The sequence below is a fragment of the Leptosomus discolor genome, chromosome 9 (genome assembly GCF_034619465.1).
Source record: "Leptosomus discolor isolate bLepDis1 chromosome 9, bLepDis1.hap2, whole genome shotgun sequence".
NCBI classification, from domain to species: Eukaryota; Metazoa; Chordata; class Aves; order Leptosomiformes; family Leptosomidae; genus Leptosomus; species Leptosomus discolor.
The window spans coordinates 26,625,813-26,652,717 of record NC_141399.1 but is presented as its reverse complement, the minus strand read 5'-3'; the positions used below and the strand labels follow the sequence as shown (position 1 = coordinate 26,652,717).

The following is a 26,905-nucleotide window of genomic DNA, read 5'->3' as shown; positions in this document are numbered from 1 at the left end:
CACGTCCATAGGTCACAACACTGTGTCGGAAAGTGCAGGGTGGCAGCGAGGGGTGGATCCTGTGCACGGTGTCACCCTGCAGGGACAGCCAGGGAGTCACTGTGAGAACCTGTTTGGTAGTGGAAGAGGCTGCTGTTCTGGGAGGAGGGGACTCTATATAGGTATGTCTTGAGCACCAGCCCTTGGTGAGTGGCAGAAGAAACCTAGTGCACCTTTGGTGCTGAATTTCATGGGTTTCAGCGCCTTGTTCCAAGCCAAGCCCGTCCCTCATAACCAGCCTACCCTTCAGGACATGTCTAGAGCCCCAGAGCAGCTGCCCTTGTAGTTGGCTACAAGCCAGGAAGGGGTAGTGGCCCCCCCCGAGAGGTTATGACGCACCGTGCGAAGGAGGGACATGGCCAGTGCAGCAGCTCCAAAGTCCTTGCTGCTGTTGGGGTCCCCGTTGCAGTTACCGGGAGAGGGGAGGGGGGCAGGGCAACCTCGCTGGCACTGGCTGCACCTTGGCAGAGCTCTGGGCTGAAAGCTTCAGCCAAGGCAGCGTGAGTGCCAAGCTGGGCCAAGCACGTGTCAGCGGCTGGGGCTGGGCTCAGTCCTGTCCTGGCCTCTGCAGCAAGGTGGAGTGGCAGGGAGGTGCAGTGGTCCTGGATTCGCCCCTTTGGGCAGCTACAGGTGGCAGAGCCTGTGACCCCTCCTCCTGCGGGCAGAGCTGCCTCCTGAATGCTATGCCCTGCAGAGATGTCAGTTCCCCTTCCCATCCTTCCCCTTCCTCCATGAAGAAGCTGTCTGCTGTAGCTAACAGCACCTAGGACCCAACTTCGTTTCTCTGCTCAGGCAGGGACCCAAGTTACCAGACTTTGCTCCAACTGGAAGGCAACATGACCCACGCGTGGGAGTGATTCCCAGTGTCAGTTTTTGCCCTAACATGCCCCCTCTGTCTCTCTTTTGGTGAAAAAAAAAAAAAAAAAGCACCTCAGCCTCTATTCTGTGTTTTTATATATATATATTTTTATATATATATATAAATATAACTAACATTTGGGGAAGTGATTTTTCTCCTAATATTTTTTTAAAATGTTTCCTTTTTTCTATCTATAAATACTTGTACAGTTGGAATATTAATATATAACTCTGGCAGTAGAGCTCAGCGCCAGGTGATGCTCACTTAAAAGACGTGTCTTTTGTATTTAAGGGACTTCTGTTTTGTATCATATGCAACTGCAACAGATTGTTTGACTTGGATTGGGGCTGCTCTTCCCATCCATGTAATTAATAAAGTACTAACAGTATCTGCTGGCTGATGAGTAAACCTTCATGCTTAGCGATTCTCCAGCACAGGAGCATCCCAGAGCTGAGCCATGTGCTTTCTTGCAGGGCTGCAGAGCTGGAGGTAGTGCCCGGTGGGCTGAGGAGCCACAGGCATCCTTGTGCCACCGGGAGGGATCACATGCTGCTGGCCTGCAGTGTCACCAGGGTAAAGCTCTTGCGGGACTTGTGCAGCTCCAGCTGCTTGGTCTGCAAACAGCCCTTCACCTTCTCCTGGAAGGAGGCGGTGGTGATGGTGTAGAGGATGGGATTCAGGGCACTGTTGATGGGCAGGATGAAGATGACCACCCAGGAGGTGATGGTGCCTATGCCAACAAGGGCATGACGTTAGGCGGCTGAGGGGGGGCTGCCCCTGCCCAGAGGTAACCCACCCACTCCAGCCCACGCAGCAAAGGGGGGTGATGCTGTTCATGGGCTCATGGCTGGAAGGGCAGCCTCCCACGGGATGAGCATGACTGCGGCTCCCTGGGAAGAGGAAGGGGCCCAGGGAGCCCAATAACACTGTCCATCTCCTCTTGCAGCCCACGTGTGGGGGAAGAGAGCACCAAACTCAGCAGCACGTACATCAAGGGGCCCCCAAGCCAGGGACTCGTGGTGGGCAGCAGCCAGTGGTGGGCTCTGCTTCAGGGCCTTGCAGGGAATGGGGGTTCACCTGGTATTTCCACCTGCAGCAGGGAGAGCAGCTTGAGGAGGAAGATAGGTATCCAGCAGAGAGCATCGATGGAGACGATGAAGAACCGCTTTGCGATGGCAACTTCCCAGAAGCAGACATCTCTCTCCCCTGTTTTGGATGCAGTGATGTGGATAGAGTAGAACATGCTGGAGTAGGCAAAGACGATGGTGATGAAGGCTGTGAGATTCAAGCCTGGAGAGGAAGAAATCTCGCTCTGAGAAGTGAACGTCGTGAGCCAGGGTTGGTAGCATAACCAGCAACAGCAGGACTATGCCTGCTTTTATCACTAGAGGGAGCAGAGACATCTCAGCAGTCCTGGCCTGTCCTGAATCCGACTGTAGCCTGGCGATTCCCATGACCAGCTCTGGTGCAAGGCTGGACACAGGGCCAGGCTGGAGCAGGGACCCTCTCCGGCCCAGGATGGAGGGTAGAGCTGGCACACCCATCTTACAGGGTTCCAGCGGGACAGCAGTACCCCTAAAGTCAGACATCCCACTAATGGAGGCAGTGTGGGCTTTCGTGGCACCCTGGAGGGAGTGGCAGGGCTGAGCAGCCCCACTCCCACCAGGGAAACCTGTCTCTGTCCCCAGGTCCCAAGTCCCGAGGTGGCCTTAGCCAGGTAGATGGTGGTGGAGTAGCCCCGGGCACTGGGCCGCTCGCCCAGGTCGGACTGCAGGGGGAAGCACACCCTGTTCCTCCTGTAGTAGTTCCCAAAAGTCTCCTTACACCACAGAGGGATGATGCTGAGAGAGAAGCCCAGAAGCCAGATGGTCACTAGCACCAAGATGATCTGCTTCTTGCCAGCTCTGTGGTGGCTGAACGGGAAAACAATGGAGAAGTATTTCTTCAGGGTCATGTAGGTCAGCAGCAGGACCGACACCTCGGAAGAAAGCATGGCCAAGCTGCCCACCAGCTGGCACTGGAGGCTGCCCAACCAGCCCTGGGTGTGCTTGTTGTATTCACCTGAGTACTTGAGGTCAAAGGCTCCGACGACAAAGAGGTAGATGCCCATCAGGTCATCTGCACCTGGCGGGGGAGACAAAAGGTACAGTGAAGAAAAAAAGTACCAGTAGGCAAACGTAGCCTTTTGCATTAATGCCATGGCCATAACGCCGTCATTGAACTAAGCAGCCTTTGGCTTCATGCATATATATATTTATGGTGGGTTTTTTTTTTTTATATATATATAGAAGAGAGCTGCCTATTTCTGCCTGTGAGCACAGACCTGAGGGCAGGGGCCGAGTTGCCCCAGGCACAGAGGGGTGCCCAGAAACCCATCTGCCATCAACACAAAGAGAAAGATGGCAGCGAAGTGGTCCTGGATGCTCTGGGGAGGGCTGGCATCGCCTAGATGGGTCCTCCATGGGGAGATGCTGGTGTGCAGCTCATCTGCCCCAGTTCCCTCCACACCCCCCCACTGGTCCCTGCCCCTCTGCCGCCCAGCTCACAGCACAGGGACTTGATGGCCATGGTGTGCTGGCTGTTCTCTGTGACTATGAAGGACCGCATGCAGATGACGAAGAGGTTGCTGAAGCAGGTGAGGCAGGCGATCACCCAGACGAAGACACGCAGGATGATGTTGGCGAGGAGGTTCTCAAAGGAGGAGATGCCATTGGTGTTGGGCTTGCAGCTGCGCACCTGAGGCGCGTAGCTGCAATACCGGAACTTCTTGAAGTAGCTGGTCGGGTGCAGGGGTAGGTTTCCTGGCTGTGACCAGGACCAGGAGCAAGCATGGTTCGGCATGCACAGCCACTCAGCCACATTTTTCCCTGTCTGGGTGAAGAGCCCACCTGCCTCACTAGCCAAGGGCCTTGGGGCTTACACAGAGCTGAGCAAGGGGGGATCCCCAGTACTGCAGCTGGTTTTGGACACTACATAAGCAACACCCCAAAGCCTTTGCAAAACTGGCTGGAGGCACCCCAGTGCTTTTTTGGATCATGTACCACAGCCCTGCTATTCTGTGCTGTCAACTGATGAATACAAGAGTGTTTTCCTCCAAACCATGAATCTCACAAACTAACATTTAAAAAAAAAATCAATCACTTATTCAAACCCTTCAAGTTCCATTAACAAGGATTCATATTTTTTCCCCTGCATATTATTTCAGATTAATCTTTTCGAGCCTTATAAAAGCCAACCCCTATAAGCTTAGCAAACTCTACATTAGAAAATGACTACAAAACTGCACTGCAAGGCTCATTTCAGCTTAATTATAGATAAAAAGGAGAGAAAATGATTGCTTATTAGCAAGCCAGGTAGAAAATGTACCATATTTATAGTGCAAACAGACCAATTATAGAAAGGAAGATGTACAGTTGTCTTTCATTACAGGTACTTTAAAATGTGCATCTGGAGAAAATTAGTGATTTTTTTTTTTTTCCTCCTTCCAAAGAGAAGCTGAAGCACTCACAGCTGGCTACACGGCCCTGTATCCACCCTGTGTGCAACACCTGTCCAGCCTGCCCATCTATCTAGCTCTGGGGTTCTTGGATCATTACCTCAGACCCAAGCAAAAGGACCTCTGATGGCATTACTTAAGTACAGCTTTCAGCACACAGCTTAGCACTGGGGCATGCCTTGGCTGACAGAATCTACCTGGCCCACTTCACCTACACGATGTGCAGCTCCAGGAAGGCAGATCACTCCTTGTATCACAAATGCACCCACATGGGGCACCCACGGCTCTGGTGGGCAAACAGACTGTGCAGCAAGGACATCTACCCAACACGATGCAGGGGTGCTGCAGGGGCACCCCCTGGGTGGGGCAGCCCTGGTACTCACAGCTGCTGGAGCTCAGCCAGGCCGTTAAACAGAGAGGAGGGAAGCTGGTCTAGTCTGTTGGATGACAGGTCGCTGTGTGCAGGAGAGCGGCATTTGAGAAGCGGTTGAGGGCACGAAGCCTTGCACCCAGGGGTGTTGAGCCACCCCCGCCTGCAGAAGAGGTGGTGGGGGAGTTCAGGGCAGGTGATTGCTGGAAACTTACAGCTCCACCAGCCTGTTCAGCCTGGAAAACGTCCCATCTTGGATCCACCTGAGCTTGATTCTGCGCAAGATCCTGCAGAAGGGAGAGGAGAGAGCCCTGTGCTGGTGCTACACAGGGGGTCACCCACGGGGTGCACCCAGCCCTGCCACATCCCTCCCAGATGCACCAAGCTGCAACTGTCACTGAAGCCGTCACCTCTAGCACCTCATGGGCCAGCACAGCCAAATGCTCCACTGTTATGGGGAAGGTCTAAGCCAGAGCCCAGCTCATAGGTGCAAGGCTCCATCTCACACAAGCCCACAGCCCGTCAGAAGTGTGGGAGATGAGCAGTACTGGTTAAAGTGCTGAAAAGTAAAAAACCAAGAACGGCACACCAAGAAACTCAAACGGTTTCGGAGCAGCAGGAGCAGAGCCTTGCGGGATGGCATGTGCTTGAAGGCACTGGGATATCCCATGAGTGCCAAGACCTAGGGATGGCACTCCTTGGCAGAGGCTCACATCAAGCAGCCGGGCTCTGCTGAGCTCAGACCCCAACCACAGCAGCCCATTCTAATGGCGTCTACAGTGCAGCCAGGCAGGATGGGGGCAGATGGAGGAGTCCAGCCAGGATGGCTCGTCCCAGAGCCCCAACATGAGTCCTCAGCTCATCTGCTGTCTCTGCTTGTGAAGCTGTCTCCTGTGCTGGTGTCACCAGCAAGGCGTGTTTACACCATCCGTCTTGCCTGTCTGGATGTTTCCATGGCACTGCCACAACAGCCCTGGGAAACACGCTGCTGATCAAAGTCAGCAGGCTGGGCTGCAGGGGGAAGGAAGGATGATGGGGCAGCAGCTCACCTGCCCGGCATGGGGGGGTTGAAGGCAGCTCTCTCTGGAGGAAAAAATGCAGTGGTGTACGTTTTGGGGATTTAGTGCCTATCGGGGCTTCTCCAAGAAAGGCAGGATGGGGGAGCAGGGTCTTCATGCAGCAATCTTCAGCTGGAAAGTCACAGCAGAACTTTCCAAAGTGCTCATCTTCAAAGACACTGTGTGGGGGCAGTGGTCAAAGGAGGACCAAGATCAGTCCCCCGGGACTGCCAAGTAAACTGCAAAGGAGATCTTCACTCCATCTGCATCTCCACGGGCCAGCCAGTGGCTGCTGCTCTTCACTGCCCATCCAGGGACCGCGAGGTGGGCGCAGGGTGTAGTGCCGTCCTGGAGAACGCTCCAACCTTGACACACGCTGCTCAGCATCTCTATTACCTACTGGAACCTCCGGCGGGAACTGCAGGGAGCTGAAGAGCATTTTGCAAACCTCTGTCCCAGAGGCGGGAGCAGCCGTGAGACTGGAGCACCCAACACCTCTGCTCTGCTGCTCCTGGCCATGTACCTGCTCCTGCATGGGGCAGTGATGCTGCTGCTGCTCCTGTGTTTGCCCTTAGGGCAGAGGTGTACTCCGCTGCGCCTCGCAGGAAAGTGATGTCTGGGGAAGGAGAGGGGAGCACAGCTCCTGCTGGGGATGATCCTGTCCCAGCCCTGGATCAGCTACTGTCCGGTTAAGCCCTGGATTTACTTGTTTACTCTGATCCAGCACCATTGGCACAGGGTCCTACAGCACATTCCTGGTGCTCCGGGTAACTGTGACTCTGATCCCTGGGAGGATGGCTCAGCTCCCTATCCCACTTCTCTTCTGCCACCACACTGTGGCTGCTGGTAGCCTTGTGCTTGTGAATGAGACCTGCAGGGTGCACAAGTCTCCTGTCCTTACCTCCTGGGGCTCTGCGGGCCATACATGTCTCTTTGGAAGATATATACAGCAAAACTAGACCCTGGGAGAGGGCTGTGCATCATTGATGTGAATCCTCTGCCTTTGCCAGCTCCAGGAGGGCACCTGGGCAACAGCTCAGCCCCAGGGCCAGGAGTGAACGGGACAGGAGCTGGCTCCAGGCAGGGGGGAGGAAAGAGACACTGTTTGACATGCAGAGATCCATCTCGCAAGCTTTATGGCCTTCCTCAGGGATATTTTTAGGGAATTTGGATGCCAGCAGAAGGGTTGGGCTGGCTGTGAGCTCTGGTATTCACACACCATAGAAAGCTTTTTCTGTGCAGTGTCCTGCCACTGTCTCTCACATGAGGAAGGTCCCCATTCAATTTGGGCAGCCCCCACAGGCTGGTGACAGAGTGCTGGGATGAGCCCACCAGCTTCTCAACCCAGGGTTAGCCATCCTCCAGCACAGAGTCCCTAGAAAAGGCTCTAGGACCCCTAATGAAACCCCTACAAAATGCGTGAAGCTGACTGCACTGTTGGTGCTCTGTACAAACATGGCTGCAAACATTAAATGCGAGACATACCGTAGCCCCTTATCTGGGCCAGAGCAGCGGGAAAGGGGGGTCCCAGCCAAATGCTGGCTATCCCCCCCTCCTCCCTTCATGAACCCACAATGGGATGGGGTCTGCACCAGCAAGCAGGGGCTATGGCCAGGCCCCGGAGGTACTCACAGCACTGTGAAGTCGCAGCACTCCTGGAAGACAGTCCTGTGCACCACCCGGATCCTGTTCCCTTCCAGCTCCCTGCAGAAAGGCAATCATGACTGCTCTGTCCCCCAGGCTCACCCCCCACATCCCCACCATGCTTGGGGGCTACCCAGCTGATCACTCACCTCCTGTTTGCCCCCCTCTGCCTCCATCCCCATCTGGATGCTCCCAGCCCTTCCCACCCCTTCTCTGCTCTGGGAGCCCAGCCGGTGAGTGGGAGCAGTGCCTGCAGCAGCCCCTGCCCACCACGCAGGCAGCCCCCTCACTGCCAGCAGGCAGGGTACTCACAGCCAGCTCAGCTTTGGCATCTCCACACAGAGGGAGACATTAGGTATCTGGGTCAAAGAGTTGTTCAGCATGTACCTGGTTGGGAGGCAGTAAGGAAAAACTGGCTTATGGCACCATACTCTGCATGGGGACACAAAGCTGCGCATGCATGCAGTCCTGCCGCTGCTCCTCCTGGACCACGCAGCCTTTCCCGAGGACTTTCTGCTGGTCCTCAGCTGGGGGGACATCTGCGCCACAAGGGCTGCTACTTGCACGGATACCTGGTGGCAAGCTCAGGGCCGATGGTGCAGCCAGCCCGTTGCAGTGTGCTCTGCACCCCAGCAGAGCAGCCACAGCTGTGTGAAGCTGCAGAGTGAGTTCAGCTGCCACTGTCCCATGCAAAGGCACACACAGCTGTGAATGGTGGTGCAGAGCTTCATTCACCTTTTTTGGGAAAGAAGTAAAGGTAACAATACAGAGCACATTTAGTAGCTGTGGGAGATGCTCTCCAGTGAGCTGTGACGGGCACATCACCAGGAGGACGGTGCATGACAGCAGCATCAAGTAACCCTGGAGTGGCAGCCAGTAAAGGGAAATTTATAGCCTGAACTCCTTCTGGTGTTTTTCCCAGCACTTTTGCACATGCCCCTGTACACAGTGTTTGTCACTGCAAGTTTTGTGACCACGGTTTTTGTTTATTTGATTTGCTGGAAAAAAACCACAGAAGGATAAACAGAGTATGTCACCGAGTGGAGTGGCGCTGCTGCCTGCAACATGGGAATGTGTGGCTGAGGGGAGTTCTGTCCCCCCCTCCCCGCAGCCTGCACGGCTCCTCCTCCGGGGACAGGTCTGTGGTCACCAAATACTCCCCAGGTTTTGCAGAGGAGCAAACCCCTGGACTCACAGCCCCTCTTCCCCAAGCCTGCTGCCAGCCCTGGCTGCCCTCTGTCCCCTGTGCTGATGGGTCCTCCATCTCCAGGCACAGCCACAGTTGTTCCCAGAGTCCTGCACACCCCCAAAAAGCAACTTTCAGGCTTTTACAGACAACTGCAGCAGTTACACCCCCAGCAGAGACGGTGCGAGCCCAGACCAGCAGCCGTGGCTGAAGCACCCTCCTTGCAGGTGCATGCCCAGAGAACACAGCTTAAACTGTGGTCAGCTCTGAGTGAGTATGGATGTGCCTCTGCACTCACACACTCACATGTGGTTTTTTTTTCCACTATAACAGCCAAAACTACTCCCTCAGTGCTGATGCCAGGCTACTGCCAAGGTTTCCAATCTGTATTCTGGACTATGGAGAAGGTGTTAACGGCATTTTACAGCAATTTCAAAGCTGTTTTTGTGGTTGTTAAAGCAAATTCATTATTCTGTACTTCCTCTTGGAAATGGCTGGACTTTAAAAGCCCCTTGGCTTGAGGTAACCTAGCATGAGGACACCCAACAGTGTGGCTGCAGTTTGGGAAAGTGTCGGATCCTGATTGCATTCGCTGGCTCAAGGGATGTGGTCAGCAGCCCAAACGACAGGCACTGCTGCCCGTTCCACTCATCAGTAGGTGCTGAGGCTCTGCTCGGGCCAAACTCCCCAGGGACCTGCCAGTTCCAAGCAAAAGCATTTAATGCTGGTTTTAGGGTGTGCTGAGAGCAGGAGATGGCACAGAGAAGCAGCAGCACCAGCAAAGTCTGCTGGTTCCCCCTGCCAGCTCCTGGAAATGGGAGCGAGACAGACATCTCCCTTGGACTGTTACTCCTCATGCCCCAGGGACGGCAAGGAAGCTGCAGCATCCTTGACTTGCCCCAAAAAAGGCTAGAAGCTGCCTGGAGAAGTGCTGCAGGAAGAACCAGGCAGACACCCATGGAGCAGGGTCTCCCCAAACCCCGCAGGAGAGTTGCCCCCACCCCTACTTATAGGAAATACAGTGACTTCAGCCTGGCAAATGTGGCAGGGACAATCTGGGCAATCCTGTTTTTTGTCCAGCATCCTGCAAGAAGAAGGGGAGAAGTGAAAGAAGGGGACCCGGAGAGGGTGAGGAGGCAGCGGGACTCTCCTGTCAGGCAGGAAGGCGAGGTCCGTCCCTTCTCCCCTGCAAGCTTCCATGGACACCCATCCACGGGTGGGGGGCCTCCCTCTGAAGCCTGACCCACCGCCACCCCCGCTTTGAATCCTGCCCAGGCAGCCCTGGCTAAAGCCCTAGATCCAGCTGCAGAGTCTCGATTCCTTCACAGTCAGGGTCTGTTGGATTTTTCCTCTCTTCTGCTGTGAAATAAAGATAAATTAGAAACCATTTCGGTGATTCAGGGCTGTGCTTGGCTTCTCAAAGTTCCTCTGGCTTGTTCGCACCACAGACCACCCTCTGTGAGCTGCTCATCCTCTGTTTTCCCTCTTTGCTTTAAGGAATAACTGCACTGTCCCATGGCAAGTCAGAGGAGGGAAGGCTGGGGGGTGGCAACCCTGCCCGGTCCGCAGGGAAGAGAGGGATGTGTCTATGTCTGCAGGACACCAGCCGCATGGCTTGCAGGGCTGGCTGCCGCCTGCTCAGCATTCACAGGCTGGCTGTCCCTGGTAGTGCGTGGGGACAGAGCAAACGCAGAACAGGAACGAACCATCTTGTAAAGTCGCTTTTACGGTTTCTTTTCCATAGCGAAACCTTTGTAAATTCCATGTGTAAAACCACACACCACATGGGCCCAGATCAGACAGCCTTTGAGAATAAACAGAGTAGAAGGATAGTAGCTGTACTTTCAGTTTAGGTGCATATTTTTCAAGGTGATGGAGCTGCAAATCTCTCTGTTTAATAGCACGCTTAAAACCTTTTATACACAAACCTCTGGTGCTCTAGCTTGGGAGCTGAGGCTGTCCCTGTACAAAGCCCTTCGCCATGTCCTGCCACTGCTGAGGCTGCTCCAGACCAGCAAGGGGAGTGCAGTACGGCCAGTCCCCACTGGGAACAGCCAGCTGTTTCAGACAAGAGCACATCCAGCCTGTGCTAAACCCAGCGTCAGTAACAGGGAAGGGAAACTCAAACAGGAGTATCATAAAAGAGCTGCAACAGAGGCCAAGAGCACCCTGGTCCCCAGGGCTGGTGGGGAAGGCGGACACCCAGCAGGGCATCACACCCATTGCCACCACAGCCCCCAGCATGGGTATGTCACCACAGATGCCCTGAAACCATCATGCCCGCTTCCCTCCACCCCATCAATGAAACAAAGTTATAGTAAATAGGAGGAAGTGTCAGGATCTGTCACATCTTCTGGGTCTAGAGAAGGAACTCACAGCCACTCAAGACAACGCAGGTCCTCAAAAACCCGGGGCTTCAGCTGCGCAATCCTGTTGTGGCTGAGGAACCTGGAACCAGTGCAGAGGAGGAGAGCAATCCTCAGGCACCTCTGCCAATTAAACCCAGTTTTGCTGAAGCTGTTCTTCCGGAGCTGCCCCCGGCTTTGTGTGCCCTTGGCACCATCTCCCTTAGTAGCTCAAGTGCAGGATCCCAGCTCAGGCTGGATAATGTGGAGATGGCAACAGCTGTGCTCGTAGGAGGGGAAAAGCCTCTGTTTGGCTCCACATTCACCCAAAATACATGCAGCTCCAGCTTAAAGCATGCTTGATACCAGCTTTTGCAGGAGCAAGGGCTCAGAACCTGACCTAGAGTCTTCATGCCAAGAGGAGCCAAGGCTTGTGTCCGTCTCAGGGCTCCCCTCCCCAGGGCCTCGCAACAGACACATTTACTCACAACATTTTCAGCTGAGAAAGTCCAGCAAAGGCTTTCGGTGAGATCAACCGGATCCTGTTGTTTTGCAAAAACCTTTTTTTTTTTTTTTTTTTTTTTTTTTAAAAAAAAAAAAAAAAGAAACAGAAAAGACATTGAAGAAGGAGTATGTTTCTAAGGGATTCTCAGGGTCTGCAGTCCGCAGGGAAGAGAGGGATGTGTCTATGTCTGCAGGACACCAGCCGCATGGCTTGCAGGGCTGGCTGCCGCCTGCTCAGCATTCACAGGCTGGCTGTCCCTGGTAGTGCGTGGGGACAGAGGTCGAGCCTGCAGTCCCTGCTCCGTCGCAGGCTCTTTGTCTCAAGTGACCCTGGAGAGGCTGTCTTCCCTCTCTGCCTCATTTACTCCATGCAAAGGGAAGGAAGTTGAAAGTACAGATGCCCGACAGCCACAAGTGCTGCTGTGAGCTGCTTCACCCCTCTCCCCTGTTCCTCTGGATCCCCCCCGACCTCCCTGGTGCAGAGCCTAGAAAGATGATGGGCTGAGCAACCAAAGGGTCTGAGCTCTCCAGAGCTAGACAGCTTACTCACAAGGCATCTCATGCCACCATGCACACAGGGAGGTTATCAGCCAAGAACAGGCACTGCTCCATGACCTTGCTCGCCCACCCGTGAGGAGCAGAGTGGTGGGGGCAGCGTGGCAGGAGCTTGCAATGCCCGTAGCAAGTGTCTGCTGACTTCAGTGGGCACCACAGGCTCCAGGAGTCAAAAAAGCTGCTGTCTGGACAAACATAGTGCCCCATCAGGGTGCGTTGTCCCAAGCAAAGCTGTCCGATAAGGGCACACTCTTGTTCCTCTGCATATGGCCCCACTGACGTCAACCTGCATACATTGCTCTCCCCTTTTAGCACAAACAAGCCAGAGAGCAGGATAAAGAAGGTGATATTCACAGCTTCTTCATGCTCCTGTACCTAGCAAACTGACTGTCCAGCAGAGAATGGATTTTATTTTTTTTCAGGTCCCTAGCAGGAAAACAGAAGGAAAAAAAAATCAAACCCAGCACCAGCAGACTAGGACAGAGGTGAGGCCTTTATTAAAGGAGAACAGGGAAGACTAGACCCTCTGGTGTGATACAAAAAAAATTCAAGTCAGCTGCTGTTCATTAACACTACATTGCTAATTGCCTTCCGAATCTGCAAGCATTATTTGCTGCAGTTGAGTTTTTCCACACTCTCCTCCCTTCCTAGCCCTTGCTTTGTGTGTGCAAAGGCACGCCCAGGCTTCAACCTCGCCATCGGCTTCTGACCCTGTGCATCTTGGCTGGAGGCTTGGCAGAGGGCATGCTGCCTAGTCCTCATCCCAGGCAGGATCTGGCCGCTCCCTGCTCCCAGCTCAGCGCTGTGCTGGGAGGGTGGCAGTGAGCAGCTGAAGCTCAGCAGGGAGGGGTCTGTCAGCAAGGAAAGGGGCTTTTTGGTTCTTTGGATCCAGGGACAAGTAAAAGCCAGGGATTTTATTTCCTTCCCTTTAAGCTTCTTTTCCTGCTGGGTGGCAGCATGTGCCTCTGCTAGGGGAGAGGGGTGCATGCACCTGTGGCTACTCACATCCTAGTCACGTTGGAGGAGACCCAGGGGACAGTGGCAAGGTCCTGCTCGGTGCAGTCTACAGCCCTTCCCCAGCACCGGCACCGCTCTGGGAAGAGCTCCAGCCCTGTGGGCAAGCAGAGGGGATGTGCTGAGGCGAGGGCATGGGGGGCCCGTGTGGAGCAGGGGAGACCCGCGGGGGGTGGGAAAGGATGTCCAGTCCTGGGGAAGACAGCTTACAGCAGGCATCAACCTCATCTTCCACCACCATCCTGCTGCTCCTTGCAGCCAGCATGTTGCCCAAGATCTGCAGCCAGCCGCTGTCATCCACTGCAGGGCAGAGAACGGGGACCACCGTTAGAAGCGGAGTGGAGCAGAACCCCGGCAGCCTTGGGAGAGGGTGCTGGATCACACGAAGCCACAGATGTGGCTCCAGCCCCACAGCTGTAGGCAGGAACAGACATTGTCGAGCCCCATGGCATGTCTCCCAGCACAGTCACAAGAAAATTTTCTTCCCTCTTTTTCTAGCACCCCACCTAGCCCGCTGTAAGGGTATCGTGAGCCAGCTGCTGCATCCAAGCCACTCGGTGAATCAGGTCCCAGAAGCCCCTCTGCTCCTCTGCCCAGAAATAGCAGCCCCAGCCTTGTAGCAGTAAGAGTTTTCCTGCACCCCAGCCTGGGCGAATCCTTGAGGGATGAGCTCCTCCCTGGGAGGCACACATGGCCGGGATGGCATGCAAATACAAGAGACTGGGAGGCAGTTGGATACTGAAGCAGATCCAGGTTTCCTCATGCTGTCATTGCTCCCAGGGGAAGAGCAAGCTCTACTCTGATGCACTCGTGGTCCCAGACCCTGGTGTTCCCAGGTCTGGGGGTTACTTACTCTGGGGGCATCCCTCTTTGCGAAGGGCTTGCTGCTTGCCACAGTTCTCCTCATCAGCTTCGTTGTCGCAGTCATCCACCCCGTTGCAGTGCAGGGCCTAGGGCAGGCAGATGGAGAGGTTGCCACAGGGAAACTGCCCCAAGGGACATGCATGCCTGTCCTGTCGGGAGTGGATCAGAGGAGGCTCTGCCCGAGGAAAAGGAGGTGCTCAGCGCTGGGGCAGCACCTCGCACCCTTGGACCCCTTGCAGGTGTGCTGTCGCCTTTGGGACGTTCTGCTCCTGGGGCCGCATCCTGCTTTGTGCCCAACTCTGGTGACTTTTGGGCCAGAGCAGGGCCGGGGGGCTGAAGGGTGCCTGTGCTGCTGCCGAGGACCAGCATTGAGACACCGGTGAGGCACCGGTGTCCCACAGAACTGTGCTCTGACTGGAGCAAGTGTGAGCTGATGAGGTGCCGGAGACCACTGAGGAGGCAGGAGCATGCCCCAGGGGAAAAGAGGGACCCAAACTCTTGCTTTTGGAGCACTTTTAGCAGCAAAACACAGCCTTGGAGCCATAACATCTGGGCAGAGGCAGTTCTGCTGGGGAACACATGGAAATGGAGATGCCCAACAAACCCACCACTCCATTCCTCCTCCCCAGCCCTCCCATGCTACCCCCATCCCAAGGCACAAACTCATTCCAGGGTGCAAAGCTGCCTTGGCAGCTCCAGCTCTCCTTTTGCTGAGCCCTTTCCATCAGAGCCATCAAAGACACACAGCTCCAGGTCCCTGTTCATTAACATCCTGCAATTACCTACAGCAGAGGCATGCTTCAGATCCAGCTAAATGCTTCCACAGCCCACTTTGATCGGGGTCCTGGGAAGTGGTAGCCATCAGGCACCGAAGGAACACGGGTGTGTGGGGGACCCAGCTTGTCACTCAGGATTTTCTCCAGCTGCCAGGCTATTAATGGCTAATGGTGCATGCTATAATTAAAAGCTCTTTGCCTAACTCACACACACGTCCTTTAACCATCCCATCAGCAAGCACTGCAATGTGATGCGGAAATGGGTAGGATTTAGGGGTGACTGGGCATGGACGTGCAATGCCCCAGTGGGCAGCGTGGCCTGGACGTGGTCCCCTCTGACCAGCCCGGCAGCTAAACCACAGGTGTCCTGTCCACACCAGTGGAATTTTCCCACAGACAGGTCGTGCCTGGACTTGAGGAAGTTTTCCGTTAGACTAGAAATTTCCCTACTTTCTGCATTAGCTGGCTGAGCTAGACATAAACAGCGCACACTGCCTGAATCCTTGCCCAGCCATCTCTGACTGGCTGGGGGTCCCATGAGCCTGCCCTGGGATTTACTGACGCATCTGGTGAGTTTGTTCTGGGGAAAATGAGGACTCCAAATCCACACAAAACCTGATGGGTTTAATCAACATGATTTAAAGTGTTTTAAGATTTTGAGCAGAGTCTATTGTGGCTCCATAAATCTTTCCCCAAAACTGGAGCCATCCCAAGCACCCCTGGGAGGGATCTCTGTCCACTTGAAGCCATAAAGCGCTTCCAAGTGACATTTTTAAGAGACCCACGCCATTGCTTCTCTTTGTCTCCCATCTTGAATTGTCCAGGACCCCATGTCCATGCCATGGGGCAGCCTGGGGCATGAAGGAAAACCCCATTTCTGTAAGGTTTTGAAGACTGAACCATTGCCTTGCCTGGGGAGTTGCCTGCCAGTGTGTGGGAGCTGGGGGTGGTGGATAGATCTCCCTCCCTGGCTGGGGACCTTTCAGCAGACCCAGCCCTCCAGGGACCTCCTGTGCCAGGGGCTCCATGCTGGCAGTAAGGGCCAAGTCCCCTTTACCTCAAAGTGAAGAATCTGGGTTGTAGCCTTGGTACAACTTGTATGGCACATTGGGCTTCCAGAGACCTCTGTTCTGGAAGTGCCTGCCTTTGCCTAGTCTTTTTGCAAACCGAGAGGTAACTTTAAGGGTTTTATAAATGCTTGTGGCTGCACTTCTGTATTAGATATGTCCAAACCCTCAGGAGTATCACACACGCTACTGCAGAACACTGAAATGCGTAACAACAATCAGACGCATTACTGTCTGCCTGGGACGTTAAAAAGCCTATCTGCTATTAAATGTTGCAAAGATTTATCTCTGAAAGTTCATTTATCTGAGATCTTTTGTTTCTTTAGTGGGAGCAAGAACATCGATTTTCTACTGGTAATAGAACGAACACAAGCTGAGGCTGTGACAGACAAGTCACCAGAGATGTGGGTGAGGGCTGCTGTGTGTGCTGGAGGTCTTCCTGTCCCCGCCTGCAAATGCCATGACAATGTCACATACATCTAAGAGAAGAAGACATGAGCAGCACAGGCAGCTCCTGCTCCTGCTCCCTTGGCATTTCCCAGGGAGTTTGCCTGCCCAGGGGCAACTCATTACCGGACAGCTTCATCTAAGACCTCTCATTAGTGCAGAGTCTCAGTCTTCAATACTTCTGGGCATGATTCTGCTTTATGAGGCCAAACCTCTCCAAGAGGATAGACACAGAGAGAAATCTCCTGTGTGATGATGGTCCACTCAGCATCACAGTGTCTTACTTGTAAAGAGCAAATTTTGGTTCACCCAAAGCTCAGAGGAGTGTGGTGACGGCTGGTGCTCTCCAGATTACGACAGCTTTGGGAAGTATAACAGTGAGAATGAGAAAAGGGTAGGCAGTGCCCTTGGATGGAGCCAGCCAATGGTGCTCCCTGGCGCAGGCTCCTGCAGACATGGTTGCAAATCTCTACCAGCCATGCATGACCTGTCCGTCTTTTACTTCTACCCATTAGTTAGAGCTGGAAGGGGAATTGGTTTTGCAAGATTTTCTAAAACTGGCACCACAGCAGCATGCAGATCAGGCTTAACAAGGAGCAGGGCTGGTGCCCGTGGACTTGCTTTGCCAGCAGATCAGACCACTCACCGGGCACTTGGGCGGGTGGGAATCAGCAGCTGAGCAAGAACACCCATCCAAGGAGGGAATAAAAAACAGTGGAAAGCTCTGGTACGTGGATGTCTGCTAGAGGGCATGCACAAGCAATTGCTCTAGCAAATGATTGTGTTGTGAGATGGACAAATGCAAACTCATCATGTGTGACTGCTCCTTTTGTTTTTCCTAAGCACCTGTTTCTCTGAGGCAGCGAATACAACAAAAATTTCAGCTAAGTTTATGTGTGTTTCTAATAGAACTGTTGAGTGTTAATGCTTCCATAAAAGAGTTTTATCATGTTTATTAAAAATACCTCATGCTGAGAAAATGCAACCAATAACGAAAGCATGTGTGAAAAAATAAATAAAATTATGTTCGTGTCAAAACAGTCCAAGTCTGCGCTGTACATACGGCAGCCCTGCTGCTCCCTTGGTTGCTATCTCAGCTGGCCCGTCCCTGCTCACGCTGGCAGGGAGCTGCACTGTGGCACAGCTCCGCAGGATCCCTGCAAGATAAACACCTAACCAGTGAATTAAAAGGCAGACAAAGATTAAGGGCAATTAAGAGTGTTTCACTGCGAATCTGCCAAATGGGAAACCTCTTAAAAGAGGCTGGAGTGGTGGCAGGAGAAATGAGACTTTGGAGGTGTTGTCGGGTCCTGCCCTTGCAGGCAGCAGAGGAAGCTTCTGGCAAGATGCTGGGCTTGTAAGGAAAAATGTGTCTACTTAAGACAGTGTTTCAGGTGATGAAAGAGTAAGAAAACACATACTGGGAGGGCCAGGATGGTGCAGGACCCTTGGCTTTCGCTCTTTTGCAGTGCCGATGGGGGAAGCATGTCCCTCACCCCCTTCAAGTCCTGTGAATGCAAACAGAGCTGACCCCAGCCCTGAGACCTGAGCCTGAGTCCCTCCAGAGGGATTTTTTCCTGTCTCAGTTCCATTTCTAGTTATCCAGGGAGGCTCTCTGTTGCATACTATCATGTCATGCAGGTTTCTGGCTGTTTTCTTAGTCTGAATTTATGTAAGACCCACAGAAGGCGACAGGAACCTTTCTAGGGCCTCCAGGTCCCTATTGCAGAGAGCATATCTGCGTGCGGAGCTATGTAAATATTGAGAGAAGAGTTTATATAGATATATTTATATATATAAACACAGATAGCTTCTATTCTTTCAGCTCAAGTTCCATATTCCCAGCCAAACCAATGCTTTCCAGCCACCCCCATAGGACCTCATTGTGCTCAGGGCTGGAGACTAGGAACTGTGCAGGACAGAAATCAGAGAAACAATCCGAGACAGGAGACGAGAAAATTAAAAAAACCAAACCCAAACCAGAGGAAAAGCGTGCGTCTCAGGCGAGGTATAACGCTCAGGATACAGGTGGTTTTTGGATGATGCAGCCTATTAGACAAACTGACCTTCCTCAGGGTGGGCACGGGCACTGTGGAGACCTTCCCACTCTGGCTCTGCAGGGCCACAGAAGGAAGCACAGGCAGAGCAGGCAGCCAAATGTAGCTGGGATTAATCTCAGCATCTGCCTCGACTTTTTACGAGGGCCACCCAAGATTGTAAACAAAGCCCACGTATCACCAAGAAAACAGCCGTGACCAAATTCCCTAGAAACTAATAGGCTGAATGAAACGCCTTTAGTCTGCATTGCCTCTGTCTGCAAAGAAACCCTCTAAGTTTTGCCAACGAAGTCCCGGAGCTACAGGACGTGGTCTAGGGTGATGCATCGCCTGTCCTGTTCGTCTTGGGTGCCCAGGTTCTCTGCACCCACAGGTGCATCCCTGCTGCCCCCTGCCCAGGACTGCAACCCCCTTCTCACAGCATGCTGCACACAATTCCCCTTACACCTCCCGTACAAAGGTGGGCTGAGCTGCACCTAAAGCAAACCACTCCAAAGGAGACATCATTAACTGTCAGATTGGAGAGAAAGGTTTAACCCCACTGTCTCTCCCACAGGGTGGGCAGGGAGGAAACAGTTTGCATTGCCATCCACAAAAGTAAACCACAGCAAATCAGACTAAAATGGAAACAGTGCAGAGCTCCTGCCTTTCCACCATCTCCCTGCCTAACTTCCAGAAAAAAGTGTTGCTTTTGATCTGGTTTTTTGGCCACCACTCCCTCCCTTTTCAGACCATAACCCTGGCTTGGCTGCAGCATCTGCCCACCACCACTCCCGCGCCTGCTCTTCTCTTGAATAAAAGGCAGAATCACAATTTGCATCTCTCTTTGGCTTCACAGGTTACACAGGTGCCTGGAAAAGTGAATGGTAGATGCAGAGAGCAGTGCTACCAGGCACGCAAACTCTCCTCACAGGACAGCACTGTCTCTGTGAGGCATGGCTACTTCCACACAGCAGCATCCCTGTGCTATGTGCCAGGCTCTATCAAAATCCCACTATAAAATTCTCCCTCCCCCCACCCCACCCCTCAAACACCCCAGTCAAATAGCCTCATTTCCTCACCACTTTGGATGATGTGACCTGCGAAGGCAGCCACTTACTTGTAGCAGTGTAGAAAAGTGATGGCAGGACAGTCAGGAGCAGCCTCATGTCAGCAGCTGCTGGCTGGGCAGTCCTCGGCCCTGAAAGACTAAGAAACCTCCCGGACTGCAGAGGGAGGAGAGAAGGAGAACGTAGGTATGCTGTGAGTCCTCCCTGCGGGCGTACACAAATGCAGCAACGTCTCCCGGGAGCTCACACGCTGGGGATGCTACAGGTGGTCAGTAGTCCCCAGGAAGCCACATCGTCGTCCTGGGGAAGGTGCTGGTGCAGCTGCAGTTGGGGACATCTGCAGCACCTCGCAGCCTGTGTGGGACTCCGCACATGAAATCGAGCGAGGGGACACGTGTGGCACGGAGGGAAGAAGAGAAGGTGAATCCAGTCCTTTGAACGGGAGGGTGCAGACCTTTGCATGTGCTCCCCACCCTGGGGACAGCGGGGTCCCACCTGCCTGCAGGGTGCTCTGGGGTGCACACCCCAGGGAAGCCCAGGGCCAGCCTGGGGAGGGGGAGGAGGAGGAGAAGGAGAAGGAGGAGGAGGGCTGCTTCCTCCCTGCGAGGGCCCTCTGCTGGGTTTGCAGTCAGTACCAGCGCCCACTCCAGTCTGGTTGCCTGATGGACATGACCCAGCAGTGGCATCTGCAGGGGTCTCTGCCCCATCCCTGTGCTACGTGCCCCAGTCAGTCATCCCAGTGTAGGGATGCAGCCCCATCAGAAACAAGGTGGACACCAGCCCTAAACCTTTGCCCGAGAGCAGGGCAGGGTACGCAGATTTCATGGGCTGGGGTCCAGGTGGGCTGCAGAGGGCTGCAGGTAGGGGCCTTCCTCTCTTCCCACTGATGCTGTGGTCCCCCTGTCCCCATCCCTATGCTGTCTGGGATTCCTTCGCTGTCCCTCTGCCTCACCCACCCCTATCCCAGGAGCACTGCAGGGGTGAGCAGAGAGGAGGATGAGAGGGGTGCTGTGCAGCCCACCCTGGGCACGGGTCCTCCCATAGGTAGAACAGCTTCTTGGGCTCAAATTCACCAGAGCCCTGAGGAGGAGGAGGAAGAGGAGTCGATGTTTCACAGCCAGGGAGCAGGAGGGAGGAGAGGGGGTCACAGTCTGAGCAAACCACTACCACAACTTTGTTCTCTATGCTCAACTCCCAATCCATCTGCATAGCCAGTACAGGTCTCCTTGGAGTCTCCTTTCCCCAGTATTTCCACAGGCTTGTTACTGGTCCAGAAAATCTGTAAAAAGTTAACCCCTCCCCTGCTGCTGGAAAGCAGGTCTTTACTCAGGTCACAGGACATACTGACTCACCTCCCCTCAAGGAGACGTAAGTGTGTGGGATGAAATGACATACATATCCCCCCCCTCATACTTGCACATTCCTACTAGTAGATTTAAAGCTCATCAATAAACTTCTCAAAATTCTTGTTGATGTTTGTAAAACAACCCAACAACTATTTCTATCCCTATTCCTGGTTATCACTGGTACTGATACCCCTTTCCTCTGCGATGAAGGAAATGGGGTCCCAGAACTGCAGCCTGCCCCCCCACCCTACCCGCCGCCTCTCTTCCAGTCATGAGCTGGCCCTGCCATGGCCACAGCACATGGAAGCAGGGAAAGCTTCCAAAAGAACATGACATAAGGTATTTGTTGTTCTAAATCAAATTTATTTAAGATCTAAGGGCACTTTGAAGCTAAAAGCCAGATAGGGTGAGTCTGGTGAAGGAAAAGGAAATGGAAGAGAGGTGAAATATTTCATTTTTTCAGAGAAGGAAAGAAGCTGTTGGAAAAAAGCTCTGTGCATGCAAATCTTAGACACTCTGCAAAGGCTTTGTGATTCCACTGCTGCAGTTTAAAGCACTCAAGGGGCTGGGTGGGGGCTTGGTGTTAAAAGAGTTAAACCCCTGACAATCCCTAAGACCTCACTGTGATACATAAAAGCTTTACTTGCTTTTTTCCCCCGAGTTTTTCTTCCCCCATAAGAAGCCTAGCAAACATCTACATGACTGATTGTTACAAGAAGTTGCATCAGAAAAGGGGCCCTGGCTTGTGCTTAAGGAGTATTCAACTAGCAGACAGCATGAGGAAGACTATGAATGACAACTGGAGGGTGAAAAGACCCTAACCCTAAATTTACTGCACATACTTGGACTACGTAAATGAATTCTGAGAACTCATCACCATAAGACTGTCCTTCTCAGGAAATCTGATGAATATGTATAATTTTTTGTGTATATGAACTGATGCACTTTGCTAACCCATTGGAGCACTCATGGTGGAATGAACCCCAGCACCGCAATGAAGAATGCCTGCTTAATAACACTCTGTTGTTACTGAGTTTTCATCTCTGAATCCTTAGCCGCACCTAGCCTCCCACCTTGGTGAGGAGCATTAGAAAGCAAGGGGGTTTGGAAGCTACAAATTTCGGATTGGTGTCAGGAGGCAAACCCACTTTTCTGTCTCTAATGTTCCAACTGGGCATTTGTTGCTGGATGCCAAGGTGCCAGACAACAGTGATCGCAAAGCCTTTGAACCTGCAGCCAGGAAAAAAAAAAAAAAAGCACACTAAAGCTCTAAAATTAAAGTGCGTTTCAGTGACTGACCACATTTCTTCTGCAGACTTTTCAGGAGCTCCTGTCCCAGGTCCCTGTGTGAAGCCGCACGTGCACCACAGAACTGTAAGCTATAACCCCCAGCAGCAAATTACAGGCTTGAGCTAAGGAACCTGCCTTCAGGCATCTCCTCATGGCACAGAGGTCTGGGCTGGGATCTTGGGTGGCTTGTGGGCAAAACAGGGCAATCTGGGCAGCAAACTTCCGCAAAGGTGCCACGGTGCAGGGTTGGGCCTTTGCTCTAAAGCTGGACCCAGCTGGAGATGCGCCATCAGGAATGGGAGCGAGGAATCTCCTCATGGGGTTCCAGCTGGTGCAGAAAGGCGTTCTCCTTCGCATCCCGTACTGCTTTCAACCCAACAGCAGAGCCTCCACCCCTCAGGAAGCCCAGTAGGAGCCAAGGGGCACCCACCTTCTCTTATATACACCCCACATTTCATTGCTCTTCATCCAGCTTGCTGCTCTTGCACCTCTCCAGGGTATCTCCATGGCCCGTTCTTTGCTCTGGCACTTCACCAAGAGAAAGGCACTCAGAGCCTTTCAGCTTTCTCCCCCAATGTTCCTGCAGGCTGTCAGCATCTTTATACGAAGTTTGTATTTCTTAATGTGAGCTTTGTTAATAGGCTAAAAAATTTCTGCCCTTTGGCAGCAATCTTTGTCCAGAACTTGGGGATGCACCTCCCACCAGCCACCTAGATGATGGATGCGTGTTGGACACTTCCCCATATCCATTAAATCTCTGGGCTGTGAAGCCCAGCAATACATTACGCTACAGAGCCCCGAGGGGCTTGGAGATGACTTGTGCAATTGCATGGCATAGATTTATATCCCAGGATTTTAAAAGCATAACCTCTTTGCAGAGCTCCGCAGTCATCTGCCAGACAGCCTTTGCTCCAGCACAGCCACGCACACCACCTTCCCCGCCTGGGCTGTCCTTGCCATCTCTCTGGATAACATTACTTTTGAGTAAATGGAGCCAGCTTTTCCCTTTGACTTGGTTTTCCTCATGACAAATCCCTCTGTTCTCACTCAGGCCTGACTTCTCCAGTGCTTTTTTCCCCTCTGCTTGAGGGGAAAAGGCAGTTGATCTTGCTGATGTAGGACTTGATTGCTTCATGAAATTGTTAGACTGGGGCCATTACTGGGTTTGTTCATCCATCTAACAACAGTCACAGCCTGCTGCCTTGCTCCTGGCCTGGGAAGTGGGATGCTGAGCTCAGCAGAACAGCCCTGATTCAGTGTTATAATATAGAGATATGCTCATCAGCTGGAGAAATTGCCTCCAGAGAAGCACGCTGAGGCAGATGTGAAGCTGATCAGTCTTTCACAAATTCAACCATCTCCTCCCACTCATCTGCCCATCCTCATCCTCCCACAGAAGGGGCAGGCAGGTTTCCCCTCCCATCCCAACCTGAGCACACCAGAGCCAGCTGCAGCATCATGCCTGAATGTCAGGTGATTCCAAGCAAAGCTCTGAATCTCCAGAGCCAAACTCAGAGCAGCCTTTGAAACATCCCTGGCTTGTGGGTGTAGCCTCTGAGGTTGCCCAGCATCTCCCTCCCTCTCCTACCAACACCTCACCAGCCAGTGGCAGGCAGAGGCTCTGCTCCTGTCTTCAGGGGAGGCAGAGGATGGACCCTCTGCAGCAGCACCCAGTGCCGACAGCCCTTCTGCACAACTGTCTTCAGATGGACCAAAACACCTGCAGGAATGAGGCAGTGCTGGTGAGACATGAAGGATTAATCAGACCAGGATGATGTCTGTGGCCAGGAAAGATGCTGGAAGCATACATTTCAGTCCTGATTAAATCCTCTCTGCAGTTCTCCAGGCAAAGCCTGTGCTACCCGCCCAGTGCAGCAGTCACATCAGCAAGCATGATTGTTTCAGCATCCTGGTTGAACACACATCATCTCGTTCAAGGACAAGAAGGAAATTTGGGCACCTCCACTGCCCGAGCCCAGCGGCAGGATGTTTTTTGCAAATGTGTCCATTTATGCATAAGAGAAAGTGCTGTGAACTTGTGGGGTGCTCCCTGCCCTGCCAGTGCTGCGTTGACACCCTTGATAGGGACAGCTCCTCTTGGGCTGGGGTCCCTGCACCCCGATTGGAGCAGGGCTTGCCAGGCATCCCGCAGGACAGCAAGTGGTCCCAGCAGGCAGCAGCACTGCCATGGGATCAACCCACTTAAAAACACAAGTTATCCATCTGCAGCTCACAGTGGGGCAGCACCTCAGTGGGTCTCTGTATTCCTCTTCTGTCCTCATATCTAACCCTCTGGGCAGAAAGGAGATGGAGAAGAGGGCAAATAGTAGAAAATACAACTTTAAATGGTGCTTTGAAAGGTAAAAAAGGAACCTGGGCAAAGTTCAATCCCATTATCAGCCATATTAACAACAAAGAGGAGCTAGAGGCAGCAAACTTGAAAACACCTTTCTCCAAAAAATTCATTTATTGGCTGCCAGAAGAGGACAAGGAGGAAGAAGGTCACAGGTTTGAGAGCCTGCCAAGTAACAAGCAAATGGGCAGGAGAAACCTTTCCCTGCTGAACTATGAGAACACACAGTAATAATTAACAATGCGTGCATTTGTACACAATCTTTGCCCTGGACAGTCCATCTACACACACACTGCCTTGTCTGCTTCTCTAACGCGGACCAGTTAACAGCTCCCAGAAACCACTTTGTGTCAGATAAGTGGAAATGAATAACTTCATATGAAACTGCCAAGGGAGAATCAGAGGCAGCACCTGATACCCCAGGAATGGGGGCAGCAGGGAGAGCACCACCCCTTTCTCTGCAAAGCTGGTCTGTGATGAAACACTCCAACCTGCAGTTGCTCTGATCCACCCGTACATAATCCCTGCTCCCTGCTGCCCTAAAGACACCACGCCCTGGACTTTCTTTTCTCCAGGAAGCAGCTCCGGGTTTGCTTTGCCAGGCTACCACCAGTGCCTGCTGCTGCAGTCCCTGTTCCCCAAACTTGGAGGCTGCACTGCTTTGAAAAGCCCATAGTGAAACTAAAAAAATACCAAGAGGAGGAAAAAGTGGATTTTATAGTGATATTTAGATTTTTTTAAAAAAATTTTCTTCCTCCTTATAATCTTTAAAAGCACAGACGAGAAATGAGAGTGGAGCAGCAGGTCCATGCACAGAGATGTGAAGCTGCCCTTCGCTTCCTTGCCAGGGCTCCTGGAGCAAAGGAGGGGGCTCGCCCAGCCCAGCAGCCCGGGCTCCTGCCACAGCTCCCGCAGAGCTCTCCAGCCCCAGCAAACTGTTCCCAAGTCCACCCAGGAGGTGACGCTGGATTCCTGGAAAGGGCTGCCTTGATCCCAGGCCTGAGGGATGTGACGAATGCCCCAAAGGCTCTGAAAGAGGCAGAGAGGGCTGCATTGCAGGAAAGAGAGCTCTGCTACGAGCAGCGGTGTTGAACTTTGTGCCACTGCTGAGGCTCGGCCTCTCAATCCTGCACAGCTCTGGGGGCTTTTCTCTCCAAAGCTGTGATGCTGCAGAGACTGAGGGTCTGGTCCCGACTCCCACAGCCCAGGAGCTGGCAGAACAAAGCCCAGACCTTGTGACAGCCTGCTGTCAGCACCGGGGTTATGTTTTGCCCTGGGAAGCCACTTTCCACATCAGAGGTGCTTTTTCCTACCACACTACTTCATGGGTAAGGGACAGAAATATCTCATTAGCAAACACCATGAGGGCTATACTGATGGTGTGGTGCTTGCAGAGAAATTAATCTGATCCAAGTGAAAATGCCCTGAGCCACAGCAAGAACCAGACCTTGCTCACACCATCCTTACCCTGACTTCCCTGCTGCTGCAGCAGAGCCATGGCCTGGCATCTCTGGGGATGTAGCAGGGCCAGTGGGAAGCTGTTGCCCACCACGTGTGAATTCCTGCGGAGTTTCACGTCATTCTATGCTTCTCCTGTGCATTATCACTTTTTATCATGCTGGAAAAAGATTGCACAGATCTGAGCAAAACCTGGAGGTAAATGAACTCAGACAGGTCCCTGCCGGGAGGGGAAGAACCTGGGAACTGGAAGAATCAGGAGACAAGTCTTAGGAGGAAGGGCAAGTTAATGCTCTACTGCTTAATGAGATTCATACTAAAGGTTTGGCTGACTCATGGTCTTCAATAAACTCCAACACTGGTGGCATAAAGAGGTTAGTTGAGGCATCAGCACCAGCTGGGGAGAAATGCTCTGCCTGCTTGTTCTCCTCTGCAGTCTCAGCTGAGCACTTCTTCCCTCTGCAGTTTGTGTGCTTGCTCTGGACATGGCTGTGTTTCACTGCTGCTAATTTCCTTCTGTGGGCTGCAAAGCCATTTGAGGTTGAAAACCTCTGAGAGTGTTGGAAATTTTAGCTGGTACCACTACAAAACAGGACCAAAGAACACTTCCTTGCTGCACAAAGGCTGCTGTCTACACATGCTCTGTGAAACAGGGCAAATGCTAGCACATGGTAGTCCCATAAACCTCTTACCCTGGATTTCTCATTTTAATGCATGCTGACACACCACCCCTGCACCCTGTGCTGGGCAGCATCTGTGCAAGTGGAGTCACACACCCTGAGGGGATGCTGCAAGGCTTGCTGGGCTGCTGCCAGCAGAGTCTGTCAGTCAGGGTAGTGGCCAGGTCCAAATGGGTCTCCACTGCCACTGAGATTGCCTCTGCCACAGAGCAGTCCCTGGGAAAGCATAACACTGCCTTAGCAGGACAGCCACTGAGAGGGAATTGATAAGGAGAAAACAGAACCATTATAGAAGTTGGATTCCCCAAAAGAAATCAGAATTCGTAAAGGGAAATGCATGGTTGGAGCTGAAGAGGAAAACATTAGGTTTACTTAAGTTAGCATTTGCATTGTAAAGCAGCTCTGACCCCTGATCTTCTAACAAGCATTTCCCAACACTACCACCCAC

The 26,905-nt window shown here is 52.9% G+C and overlaps 1 pseudogene; it reads right to left on the bottom strand.

The window, feature by feature from the left end:
• Nucleotides 1-1,440: 1,440 nt before the first annotated feature.
• On the bottom strand, nt 1,441-19,429 carry LOC104349611 (relaxin receptor 1-like; annotated as a pseudogene).
• Between the last annotated feature and the right edge of the window lie 7,476 nt (nt 19,430-26,905).